The 14,532-nt window shown below is 41.6% G+C and overlaps 1 protein-coding gene across 1 annotated transcript in view; it reads left to right on the top strand.

Moving 5' to 3' along the window:
- Positions 1–14,532, top strand: part of ABCC4 (ATP binding cassette subfamily C member 4) — a 318,763-nt gene that overhangs the window by 296,002 nt on the left and 8,229 nt on the right. The window lies entirely within an intron of this gene.

The following is a 14,532-nucleotide window of genomic DNA, read 5'->3' as shown; positions in this document are numbered from 1 at the left end:
TTGCAGACCGGCTGTTTGCAGGCTGCAATACGGGCAGCAGCCAACAACGTTCGTGTGCATGAGCCCTTATACAGAGAATGCTATCATTGACTGATAACCGGTCCCCGTGTGATGCTATAAGTGACTGACATCTATCTCTGTATACACATTTACACAGAGAATGATATCAATCACTGACAACACCTCCCCCATGTACAACTATCAGTGACTGACAGCTATCTCTATATGCACATTTACACAGGGAATGCTATCAATCACTGATAACACCTCCCCCATGTATAGCCATCAGATACTGACAGCTATCTCTGTATACACACTTACACAGAGAATGATATAAATCACTGATAACATCTCCCCTGTGTACAACTATCGGTGACTGACAGCTATCTATATGTATACACACTTACACAGAGAATTCTATCAATCACTGATAACCTCCCCTGTGTACAACTATCAGTGACTGACACTTATCCCTGTATACACACTTACACCGAGAATGCTATCAATCACTGATAACACCGCCCCGTGTACAACAATCAGTGACTGACACTTATCTCTGTATACACACTTGGAATACTATCAGTCACTGATAACCCCTCCCCGTGTACAACTATCAGTGACTGACAGCTATCTCTGTTTACACACTTACACAGGGAATGCTATCAGTCACTGATAACACCTCCCACATGTATAGCTATCAGTAACTGACATCTATGTATGTGTGCATGTATGCGCACACAGGGAATGCTATCAATCACTGATGGGACCTATTAGTACAGGTGCAGTGTATTAGAATGGAGGAGGCTGAATGATGTCTGGTCACATGACCCTTCATCAGCGACCATTTTATGGACAGGACCTCTAAGTGGTCAGAGCAGAACATTTGCACAACATGGGAACATAGTTTATTAAATCTAACAAACAGCACAGAATATCAGCAAAGGAAGGCCATATTAGTAAATGCCATCTGGTAATCTTACATACACAGTGGTTCACATCGTGTTTTTAAAGGCGTTATACCAAGTGTGAAAGTTAATTCCTATCAGTGAGTGTCTGACTGCTGAGACCCCCACCGATCCTTACCTAGAGAGCAGCAGGCCAAGCATGCGCCATGTAGCTCCATCCATTCTCTACTCCAGTATTTCCATACTGCTGGAAATAGCTGAGCGCTGTACTCTACTACCTCTGGCAGTCCTGTAGAGAATAAAAGGAGCAGCCGGACACCTGCTCAGTCTGCTAGTCCATCAGGATGGGAACATGGTACCCCCGTTCTCAGGTTGGATAAGGTCCCAATGGTTGGACTCCCACCAAAGTGGATAGAGGATAACTTTCATACTATATAAACGACAACTTGTTTTATTTTCTTCTATTTAACCTTGTAATTTTGTTTTTTAAAGTGGAATTTTCCTTTCCTAAAAGTCAGAATGTGTTACTCAAATGTTTTCGTTTAAAGCTGTGAGTGAGTGGGATATGCCACATTCTTATGTGAAGAGCAGGTAGCAATTGAAATGTTTTTATGAATTGCAGATTCTAGCATTTTATAGAGATCAAAGGCAGCAAGGATAAGTGCATTGATTCTGTTTGTTTTGTTTCCTGACTTATAATGACAAGAGAACTAAAATGCAGCTCAATATTACGCTACAGTCATGGAGCGAAGATAAAACTCATAATTGTCACTTTGATGTTGGGCAAGCCATCTTCTCCTTTGTTGAGTACTGTAAGCAATTTGCCAATAAAGCTGGTCAGCATTAGCATTGTCATCATAACATCACTTAATTACTATTGTTAAACTCATTATAATCCCATTGTTGTTCTCTGGATTATTTCTCCCCCTACAAATTCAAGTGGGATGTTCTCCTATGTATTGTGCTGAAGACAAACAAAAGAAGTAGAAGAAAACATCTGTGAAATAATTAATAGTGTTATTCTGACTCTTGTGTACTTGCTGCTTCTCCAAAGGGATTCCATTAATTGAAATTCATCAGTTTTAAATCACTTCATCATTTTGTTTCTTTTCTTATTTGTCACTTTCCATGATGGTAACTTTTAAGGCTGAGTTCCAAGTTTATGTACATAGTTATTATTGAAGGATCTCTGGAACATTAATTCAGGGAAAGATTAATATTCTCAGATATTGATTAGTGAAAACCCTGTTTATTGCGGTTTTGTTGATCACATGGATATTCTTCATATATTGAAAATGATGCCATCAAATTCAGACTTATCTCCAGAAAGTGAAGGAGAGTGCACTGCACATGCTCAGCATGCTCTCCTTTCACTTCATGGGAAATGAATGGAGAACCACACTCGCTCTGCTATTTTCATAAATCCTCTAGAGATGAATTGAGAGCATACCACGTATGCGTGGCTACCACGCCATTCCCTTCTGTGGGACTTCCAGAGATATTTTTAACAGTCCTATACAATGGAGAGCGACCACCCCTCCATTACTTCTGTGGGACTACTCTGCTATTATTGACTGTCCCATAGAAATTAAGTGCAATTGTGAATGCATGGCTGCTCTCCGCTCCCTTTCTGGAGATTGGTGCTAGGCTTGAGCGAATCAACCTTCGGATCGTAGATTTAAAGTCGATTAGTTCAAATACTTCAATTTAAATGCTGTTTCCGTACAGCATTAAAATGTGTTGGCTCCGTGGATCCAAAGTTCATTTCGCCTGGAGCGTGAGACTTCAGTGAGTTCCTACTGTATTCATATCTGCATATTGAAAAACAATTTACGAGGTACCGGCCAGTACCAAAGCCCAGTTCAGATTGCCATTTTAAATTGTTTATTAATGGTTTCGCCTCCCGCCTCTGTGAGCTGCAGCTCTGAAAACAAACATAATGGGAAGTAAACGAAAGAACTTCACAGCAGTACAGTGCTTGTAGACTACCATAGAAAGGATTCACCCCTTGCTTCTGAGTGAAATGCTTCTAGCTGTGCAGCTGAAACAGGGAATAATATGTCTGAAAGAGACTGAAAGACTTGCTGGATTTTATTTTATTTTTTCGTTTTTGCGTTTGTCTTCCCTATCTTCCTTGAGCCATAACTTTTTAATTTTTCCATTAACGTAGCTGTATCAGTGCTTAATATTTTGCGGGACAAGTTGTACTTTCTAATGCCACCATTTAATATGGCATACAATGAAGTGGGAAAAACATTCCAAATGGGGTGGAATTTTATTTTTATTTTACATCACCATATTCTGACCCCCATAACTTTTTTATAGTTATATTTACTCAGCTGTGTGGGGGCTCAATTTTTGTGGGACAATCTGTAGCTTTTAATAATACTATTTTGGAGTGTGTGAGACTTTTTCATCACATTTTATAACTTTTTTGGGATAAGAGAAGTGATGAAAAAAATGGCATATTGGCTAATTTGACCCTTTTTTCCCATTACGTCATTTGCCGTATTGAGAAAATATTTTTATATTTTAACACTACGGGCATTTTCGAACGCGGTGATGCCCATGATGTTTATATTTTATATTAATGTACTTTTTTTTCCTACGAAAAGGTGGGTTTAAACTTTTTTTTAAATATATATCTATATATATATATATATATATATATATATATATATATATATATTTTTTTTTTTTTTTACTTTTTTATGATTTTGAAGCTTGTTAAAGCATAGTCCCTCTATAAGGAAACGTGCACATTTCTCGTATACCTAGTCTTTGAACTCCTCAGTATTTTTTATATCTCTTCTCATTTTCAGTAAATGGAAACCTTCAAATTCAGATGCTTAAATATTGTTTATCTTTCTAATCCTGCTTACAGGTGATAGTTTGTAGCAAGGCATCAAAGTTACTGTATGTGCACTGATTTATTGCAGTAAGCTCATTATTTTGGTGATTTGTACAAGATGAGGGCATACGTTTCTCTTCTAAATATAAAGGGTGAAAAGTGAAGGAGACAAAATGTGAATGGGACTAAGATGCAATACCAAACACAGTAACTATGAAAAGTGCAGTGTTATGCAGTACGGACCAGTGTAAAGGGCTGATCAGCAGGGGTGTTGAGAGTTGGACTCTCGCACACAATTGTAAAATGAGGTGGCGCTGTAGTTTAAGGACTTGGCCCTGAAACAGAAATATTAGAAATGAAACTTTGACTTTGTAGATGAACAGGTTGATACCAGTGTATATGTATAAATTATGTATTGAAATTAGGGATCGACCGATTATCGGATTTACCGATATTATCGGCCGATATTCAGGATTTTGAACGCTATCGGTATCGGCATTTATTTTGCCGATATTCCGATAGCGTATGGGGAACACAGATCGCGCTGCTGACAGCGCTCTCCGTGTTCCCTCAGCAGCAGCACAGGGGAGAAGGAAGCAGTGTCTCCTCCCCCTGTGCTGCTGCCGCCAATGAAAGGACAGGGGACAAGAGGAGGGGAGGAGCTATGGCCACTGCGCCACCAATGAAGCTTAATCTCTCATTTATTCATATACAGGAGGCAGGAGCTGGCTGCAGAATCACATAGCCGTCTCCCGACCTCTATGAGCTGTAGCTGCGATCTGCGGTAGTTAACTCCTCAGGTGCCGCGGATCGCAGCTACTGCTCATAGAGGTCGGGAGCCGGCTATGTGATCCTGCAGCCAGCTCCCGCCTCCTGTATATGAATAAATTAGAGATTAAGCTTCATTGGTGGCGCAGTGCGCCCCCCCTCCCCCCCCCCAGTATTAAGCATTGGTGGCGCAGTGCGCCTCCCCCCCAAGCACCCCCAGTATTAAGCATTGGTGGCGCAGTGCGCCCCCCCTCCCCCCCAGTATTAAGCAGTGGTGGCTCATAGGGCCCCCCCCCCACCCCAGTCGCAGTGCGCCCCCCCACAGGATCCCCTCTCCCCTGCTCCTCCGATCGGAGCCCCAGCAGTGTAATGCTGGGGCTCCGATCGGTTACCATGTCAGCCAGGACGCTATTGAAGCCCTGGCTGCCATGATAAGCTCCATGCTGCTGTGTGCACAAAGCACACAGCAGCAGGGACAGTGTGAGCTCCTATTCACGCTGATAGATCTCTATCAGGGTGAATAGGACAAGGGTTCTAGTCCCTAAGGGGGCTAAAAGTTAGTAAAAAAAAAAAAAGTTACAAAAAAAAAAACTAAATATTAAATATAAATGAAAAAGAAAGATTTACAAAAATAAAAAATACACATTAACAATAAACCGAAGCAGAATTTCCTCTCGCTTCGTGGTTGCGAATCGCATTTTTTTCTAAAATAGCTGCTGCACTTAGTGCAGGGAGAGACGTCCGCAGGCGCTCAGGACAGTGTTAGAAAAAACTTCATTGTGCTAAAAAAAAAAAAAAAGTTCAGGGAAAGAATAGGAAGGAATCATTCCACAGCATTTATGTAGAACAGGGTTCAGCAGGGGAGGTGACAGCCGGGGTAATAGGAACATTCCTATTACACCTTGCAGCACTGACTGGGCACCCAAATTGCCATTATACAGCTCTGTAATTCCAGCAAACCGTTCTTGTTATTGGGGTGCAAGTGCTGTTTGAAACAGAAATTAACAGGGTTTATTACAAGGAAATATTTCTATGTCTTATTTGCCCTTGTGCGGGCAGTTATATGTTCTAAAGCATTTTTTGGCTTGTATTAGTGTAAAAAAAGGGCTTATTAGCTGTTGTGTGGTGAAGTGAGAAAATTGCAGCCCTTTTTGGCGCATATTAGTGGCAAAAAATCTATATATTTGGCGTTCAGCGGTGCAGTTATATGTTCTAAAGCATTTTTTGGCTTGTATTAGTGGGGAAAAAAAGGGCTTATTAGCCGTTGTGTGATTAAGTGCTAAAATTACAGCCTTTTTTCTCGTGTACTAGTGGCAAAAGAAAAATATATATTTGCCGTTCAGCAGTGCAGTTATTTGTTGTAAAGCCCTTTTTTTTCGTGTATTAATTGAAAAAGAAAAAGTATATTTGCCATTTAGCGGTGCAGTTATATGTTCTAAAGCCTTTTGTGGTGTGTATAAATGGAAAGAATAAGGGCCTATTTGCCCTTCAGTGGTGCAGTTATGTGTTCTAAAGCTTTTTGCGGCGTGTATTAGTGGCAAAAAGCAAATATATTTGCCATTCAGCTGTGAAGTTCCATTGTACTACAGCCATTTACAGGGTGTATTAATAGGATAGATACGTACGTCCTACTAGCCGTTCTGTGGTGAATTGTGATTGCTGTATTTTTTTGGGGGGGGGATAAAGAATAGGGGAAAATTGGTGGGTGATTGTAGACCTCTTTTTGCTGTACGGACCAAATTGTAGACCTTCTTTTCTGTACAGACCGAATTACGTCGATTAGCCATTCAGTGGTGATTTTTTTTTTTTTTTGTGACACAGCCTTTTTTGGGGAAAATTGATGGCTGATTGTAGACTTTCTTCTGTATGAACCGAATTACGTCAATTGGCCAGTTGTGAAATTTGTTTGTGATACAGCCTTTTTGGGGAAAATTGGTCGGTAGCTGTAACTATGGTCAAGGACAATATATGTCCTTTACGGCCCACTGGGTAACTGTGGATCCTGCCCAGCCACACCAACAACTTGGCCAGGAGACGCCGTTTCCGCCTCCACATTCTCACGCCGTTGGTCCTGTGACGATGTCCGCCTCTAAATCCTCATCCACCACCGTGTCTTCAGCCTCCACTGCAGGGACAATACACAGTGCTCCTCCAGCATACCACATGTGCAAGGCCCGGCAGTGTCACACTGTTCTACACCTCGTTTGCCTGGGTGAACGGAGTCACACATGGGAGAAACGGCTGCGTGTTTTTCATCAAGAAATCGAATCCTGGCTTTCTCCGCGACAACTCAAAATCAGAACCATGGTGACCGACAACGGGAAGAACATGGTGTCGGCGCTGCGTCAAGGAGGGCTGAGACATGCGCCCCTGCATGGCACACGTGTTCTCTTTGGTTGTCAAGCGGTTCCTGAAGTCTTCCACCCATCTGCAAGACATCCTAAAAATGGCCACTCGTACACCGCAAAGCACACCATTCTTGAGCTGCAACGGCAGAACGGCATCCCCCAACATAGGCCGACTATACAAACGGAGAAAGGCCTTAAACGATTTCTTGATGATCCAAGCGGACAGGAGAACTCCCCTGTGTAACATTGATTTCAGCCAGTGGCAGCTCATGCGTGACACCTGCCGTTTGCTCAGGCCCTTTGAGGAGGCCACTTTATTTGTCAGTCGCCAGGACTACGGGATAAACATCATTTCACTTCATGTTCTGGAACAGATTGCTGGTAAATCTGGCTGGTCAGGGGACTGGAGACGCGGCACCTAGATCTCACGGCCACATGAGCCCTGTGGGGGCTGAACTGGAGGAGGAGGACATTGGAGCATAAGCAATGTGTAGCGAAATTGGTGGTTTTTCTACAAAAGTGACAGGAGAGGAGGCGCAGGAGCAGACGGAGGAGCTACAGGGCAATGAGGAAGACTAGGCAGAGGACCCAGGCACACTGTGGCAGTATGCACTGGAGATGGAGGCAGAGTGTCCCTCCGAGTCACTTGCACAAATGGCCTGATGCATGCTCACTTTCTTGCGTCGTGACAGCCGAATTGTCATCATTTGGCAGAGGGATGACTTCTGGCTCTCCACCTTGTTGGACCCTCATAACTGGTCCAAAATGGGGGGGGCCTTTTTTACACCCGCTGAGAGGGAGGACAAACTGAACTACTATAGAGACATCCTGTGTAGTCAGTTGGCCGCTGCCCATCTGTGCCATCATCCATCCTCTCACAGGTCTGACTGGGGGGGGCCCTCTGCACTCCCGTTCCTCTGCCATGGCTGCTGTGGCAGGGTGGGGAGTGTAAGAGCAGTTCCAGCTCCATCAGCAGCAACTTGAGTCTAGAGTCGCTGATGAGCAGCTTTCTTCACCCGCCTAGTGAAGAAACCACTCACCAGCAGCAGCTAGACCTGGAGCAGGACCTGAACCAGCAGGTGGTGGCATACTTGGACAGCACCCTGCCACCCCACATTGCAGATGTGGACTACTGGGCAGCCAAACTGGATTTATGGCCACAAATGGCAGAGTTTGCCCTGGAAAAGCTGTCCTGCCCAGCCAGTAGTGTGGCATCAGAGCGGGTGTTTAGTGCGGTGGGGGCCATATTTACCCCAAGAAGAACTCTCCTGTCCACCCTAAATGTGGAGAGACTGACCTTTGTCCTGATGTTGCTGCAACCTCCACACTGTCATTGTGCCACTCGGTGGCCTCCTAATGCTGCTTCCACCTCACCACTAATTAATTTAATTAATCTCTTGAATGTTCTACAAGCGCTTTCTGTTAGTTGTAAGGTTTATGGATCACTGGTAAGTTCCTTTATTTTAAGTATATACAGTGCCTTGCAAAAGTATTTTGGTACCTCACATCCTGGAATTAACATGGATTGTTTGAGGATTTGCATCATTTAACTTACAGAACATTCCCACAACTTTGAAGATATTTTTATTTTATTTTATTTTTATTGTGAAACAACAAATAGGACAAAATAAATGGGCTGTAAAACCTATTGCCATAGGAAACCTAGTCATAAATTTGTGTGTAAAAATGTAAATGATACTGAGATATGAATCACAGTTGTGGAATTTTACTCCCTCCTTGCCCTACAGCAGCTGTAAACAACTGGAACCATGGCAATTACCTTACCCCCCTTACTAAACCTGCTATTTTAGTACCAATAAAATGTTTGTTGTTTGCATTATAAGAAATATATATATATATATATATATATATATATATATTTAATTGACAGTACATCTGCAGCATTGTTTATGGAACATAACAGATTCTTAGAATTTGGCACCTCTTCTGGTTATCTCAACTGCATTTTTTTTTCTTTTTTTCTAAGGCTACTTTCACACTAGCGTTTTCAATTCCGCTATTGAGATCCATCATAGGATCTCAATAGCGGATGAAAACACTTCAATTTTGTCCCCATTCATTGTCAATCGGGACAAAACTGAACGAATTGGAATGCACCAAAATGCGTTCCGTTTGGTTGCGCTCCCATCGCGGACAGAATAACACTGCAAGCAGCATTTTTCTGTCCGCGATGTGGTGTGGAGACGGATCCATTTTCTATTGTGTCAGAGAAAACTGATCCGTCCCCATTGACTTACATTGTGTGTCAGGACAGATCCGTTTTCTGACGCAATAGAAAAGGATCCGTCTCCCATTGACTTTGAATGTTATTCATGACTGATCCGTTATGGTTATATAACCGATAATACAACCGGATCCATTCATGTTGGATGCATGCAGTTTTATTTTTGTAACAGAAGCGTTTTTGCAGATCCATGACGGATCCGCAAAAAACGCTAGTGTGAAAGTAGGCTAAGCTTGCTTGAAAAGTAAATACTTTTACTATTTTGCTATTTACCAAGATGATCACAAGGAGGCACAATTCTGCCATCAACTGTGTACAGTGCATTTCTTAGAGGTTTGTAGGCCTGAAACTTGACCCATTTTTAGAATAGACCATTAGTATTTGATCAGTAAAGAGCTCCACATCTGTTATCCATACATGTACCTGTGCATAGTTCTGTAAGGGTATCTGCTCACAACACAGGTTTGTCGGCATGAAATCCGCACCCAAACCACACAAAGAACGTAAATCTGCACTATTTATCGTGGTTTGGTGTGTTTGTGTTTTTTGTCCTGGATTTTCTGTTTACGAACCTCATTGGGGAAAACGCTTAGATGGTGCAGAATCACAGAAACAGTTGACATGCTGCAGATTTTAAATTTTGCGCAACAGGAAAAAAGCTAAGTGTATGTGAGATGTGTAGATTTAATTCACTCTGCTGGTACTCCATGAGGGGTTTTTCACACGAGCGTGCCTTATTTTGAGCTCTGCAAATTGCAGATCCGCAAAACACAGATGCCTTCCGGAATTAACAGAACAGACTGTCCTTTCTAGAAATGCCTATTCTTGTCCGTTTAGCATGACTCATAATTTTTGCGTGACCACGGAACGGAGCAACAGATGCAGACAGCAAAAGGAGTGCTGTCCGCATCTTTTGCGGCCCCGTTGAAGTGAATAGGTCCGCATCCGAGCCGCAACCAAACCACGGTCGTGTGAATGAGCCCTTACACTGTAGTTTTTCTGCATGGAAAAACAACACGTAATCTGCATCCCGTGAAGGTACCCTAATTCTTCCCCATTCAAGAGACTTTCAATCTAATGATCAAGAGTTGAGGAGGGTCCTGTAAATGCCTTTAGGCTTCCTTCACACACAGCCTTTTTTTTTTTTTTTTTTTTTTTTGTACTGCTATTTTTATTTTTTTTACTCCTTGCACAATATTTTTTGTGACTTATTTTTAAAGCAAATGTGTGGATGGGGTTTGTTCTTTAAGCGTTTTTCCATATGGAGATGGAGATTAAAAAAATCACCATTGCTTTAGCAGGCTGCATTTAAAAAAAACCCCACCAGAAATGCAAAAAAAAAAGCACCAAATAAAAAAAAAAAAACACTGATAGCCAAAAAACATGAATTTCATATTTGTCATATACTTTTAACTAATATAGGAACCTGGGGTTTTTTTTTCCAGCAAATAATGCACCAAAAAGTGCTGAAAAACACAAAAAAAAAAACTACAGTGCACAGCATAAATGAGTACAACCCCAACAGATTTGTCAGAATGCCTTTAGTTCCCTTTCAGAATCAACATTTTGTTTGGAATACCATACTACAAAATACTCCCACAAATGTGGGCTATTGATTGCAAGCAAGATTTATTAATTTGCACACACAAAGTAATTTTCCTAACAAATAATTCAAGACCATGTTGCAAAAATGAGTGCACCCCAATGAAAGTCTTAAGAGCAAAGCTAAAGTTTAGACTACAAGATTGTAAGGAACAAGAATTCAACCACAGGTGAGTCTAATTATTCATTAAACAAGTGTCCAGCAGACAGTTGACTATGAAAGGGCTTTAAAGAAAAACCCCTTCCCATTTCATGCTGTCACAATAGCACCACATGGAAGAGAAATGTCGCAAGACCTGAGAAAGAAAAATAATTTCTTTAACAAGGTGAATGCTACAAGAATATTTACAAAGCCTTACTTATCAGTCACAATACCGTTTAATTATACAATACTGCAAAAATTATACATTTAAAAAAGTAGAAAACCAAACTTGGGTGAGCATTTCCCGTGACACAATACGGCGTACACTGCAGAGGAATAGCATGCATTGGTGTCATCCACAAAGGATGCCTCTCCTTTAAAACCATGCACTAAAAAGCACTGCCTACAATATGCCAGGGCCCTTGCTGGAAAAGACGAAGACTACTCTCTGGAGTGATGAGGCCAAGATAAATGTTTTTGCAATTTATGGCTCCAAAACTGTATGGCTTTGCAAAGGTGAGTACAATTTTTTTTTAGGATGCCTACAGTGAATGGGGGTGGCAGTGCCCTTATGTGGGGCTGCATTTCATTGATGGTATCATGAATTCACAAATATACTGCTCTGAGAAGATGCTATCATTGCTTCGTGCCCTTGGTTGTCGTTCACTTTTCCAAAATGACAATGATCCAACACACACATCTAAGGCCACTGTTGAATTTCTGAAGAAGAAAAGGGTGAAAGTGATTCAGTGGCCAAGTATGTCTCCTGATCCCTGAACCCAATCGAACACCTAGGGGAATTCTGAAGACACAACTTGAGCATCACAATTCATCCAGCATCCAGGTTCTAAAAGAGGTTGTTCTTGAAAAATGGAAAAGGATAGATTATGCAGTATGTCGCCAACTTGTTCATTCCATGTGTAGAAGACTTGGTGCTTTCCTTAAAAATCATAGAGGTCATACAAAATACAAGGTGTAGTTGTTTTTGATGTGGGGTGTATTTATTTGAGTAAAACTGAAGATTTTGAAATCTAAGTTATTAACCTTATTTTCATGTTATGAGTTAAACAAATGTTCTATGAAACTAAGTCTTGTCAAAATGTAAGGAATTGTTCTTGCGTTCTGTGAGAGATTGATTGAAATCTTACATTTCCAAAGGGTCTCCTCATTTATGCTGAGCACAGTATGTGTAAATCCACCCTTAGTGATTGTCTAAAGAAGCTTATCAACATGTCAGGTTCCACTAACTATAGTCAATACTATATTGTTTCTACATTCCCCATCATTAAAATTACATCACGAAGAAGTATAAGCCATAAGGTTGGGCAAATCAAGGAAGTAGATGATCAAATTTTCAAGCACCTAGTACCAATCTGTGGGAGGAGCATAAAAGCCAAATTGAAAGCAAAGTTTTTTAGCCACATGAAACCTCAAAAATTTTGTTCAATTGGGATAATTGCATGATGCCTCAAAATAAGCAGGACAAAGAAATGAGAAATGAATAACAGCCGGTGGCTCTATACATGCAATTACAAAAGTATTCAGATCCAGGCTCTGGTTTGAAAACTGTAGAATATTTTTTGTGGGACAACCCCTATAAAAGTGTTATACTCGCTGCTTTCTCCATTGCCGTTCTCTGCACTATTTGTCTGGTTCTCCTTCCACTATTTATTTACAAACAGCAGCAGTGACATGGTAGGATAAGGCACATGACCACCACAACCAATCAGTTTCCTCAGCAGTAGACGGTGGAGAACAGTGATTGACTGCAGCAGTCATATACCATATCTTGTCACATCACTGCTACTGTTTCTAAACAAACTGCGGCAGGAGAACCAGGCCAGCTCCACAGAAAATGTAGAAAATGTTGAGTATAACAGTTTTTTTAAACCATTTTAGAGCTGGCATGAGATTTTTAATTATCTTGGACATCCCCTTTAAAGTGCATCAAAGACTGACCCAAGCCACTTGGCTGGCACCAAAATTTGCAACTTTTTTAACCCCTCAGGGACGCATGACGTACCGGTACGGCATGTTTCCCGAGTCCTTAAGGACCCATGAGGTACTGGTACGTCATGAGTTTAAAATAAGATTGCGGCGCTGCGGGGGTTAATCCGAACGGGATGCCGGCTGAAATAATTCAGCCGGCATCCTGTCACAACGCCGGGGGGGTCATGTGACCCCCTTGTATCCGCGATCACAGCAAACAGCAGGTCAGTTCAGACCTGCGGTTTGCTGCGCTTTAGACCGCGGGGATCAAACTTTAAAATGCCCTAAATAAAGTTTTATTAACCCCCCCCCCCTGCACCCCTGAATGATATTATGTGGGCGTGTGGTGCAGGGGGGGTGTTGCAGGTGGTGCGGCAGGCGGGATCGCGATCCCCCGACCGCCTCCCCTTGAATAATGGTTGGTGGTTAGTGGGTATACCCGGGTGCCAGCACATTGCTGACACCCTGGTATTAACGGCTGACATCGGTGATGCGATGTCAGCCTTTTAACCCTTTCCATACCGCGGTCCGTATGGACCGCGGTATGGAAAAGGTTAACAGCTCGGGGAGCACCCTCCCTCTCCCATCGGGGGGCTGCTGTGCCTTTGCAGCCCCCAGATGGAGAGGGAGAGAGCCCCCAGACAGCCCCATCCTTACCCTTCTCAGGCTTCCTGCTGTCCATGGTGCTGAACAGATCTGTGCTAAAGACATAGATCTGTTCAGACAAAGTGTAAGTAAAATACAGTACAGTACCCTATATAGTGTACTGTACTGTATTATACAGACATCAGACCCACTGAATCTTCAAGAACCAAGCGGGTCTGGGTCAATTTAAAAAAAAAAAAATGAAAAAAGTTGAAAAAAAAAAACATTTATCACTGAATATAAAAAATACACTACACATATTAGGTATCGCCGCGTCCGTAGCGACCTGATCTATAAAACGGTCATGTTATGTTCCCCTGCACGGTGAACGCCATAAAAATGAAAAGAAAAAAAACTAGGAGAAAATTAAAATTTTGCCCACCTTACTTCCCAAAAAAGGTAATAAAAGTGATCAAAAAAGTTGCATGTACGCCAAAATAGTACCAATCAAACGGTCATCTCATCCCGCAAAAATCTTACCCTACCCAAGATAATCGCCCAAAAACTGAAAAAACTATGGCTCTTAGACTATGGAAACACTAAGACATGATTTTTTTTTGTTTCAAAAATGAAATCATTGTGTAAAACTTAAATATATAAAAAAAGTATACATATTAGGTATCGATGCGTCCGTATCGACCGGCTCTATAAAAATATCACATGACCTAACCCCTCAGATGACCACTGTAAAAAAATACAAATAAAAACGGTGTAAAAAAAGCAATTTTTTGTCATCTTGCGTCACAAAAAGTGTAATAGCAAGCGATCAAAAAGTCATGTGCCCCACAAAATAGTGCCAATCAAACCGTCATCTCATCCCGCAAAAAATGAGACCCTACTTAAGATAATCACCCAAAAACTGAAAAAACAATGGCTCTTAGACTATGTAGACACTAAAACATTTTTTTTTGTTTTAAAAATGAAATCATTGTGTAAAACTTACCTAATATGCATAATTTGTTATTTTATTTATGTATCGTCGTGTCCGTGACAACCTGCTCTATAAAATTACCACATTATCTAACTTGTCAGATGAA

The sequence above is a fragment of the Bufo gargarizans genome, chromosome 3 (assembly GCF_014858855.1).
Source record: "Bufo gargarizans isolate SCDJY-AF-19 chromosome 3, ASM1485885v1, whole genome shotgun sequence".
In the NCBI taxonomy this organism is placed as follows: Eukaryota; Metazoa; Chordata; class Amphibia; order Anura; family Bufonidae; genus Bufo; species Bufo gargarizans.
Note: the sequence above shows the minus strand (reverse complement) of the source record. Positions and strands in the feature narration are given on the sequence as shown.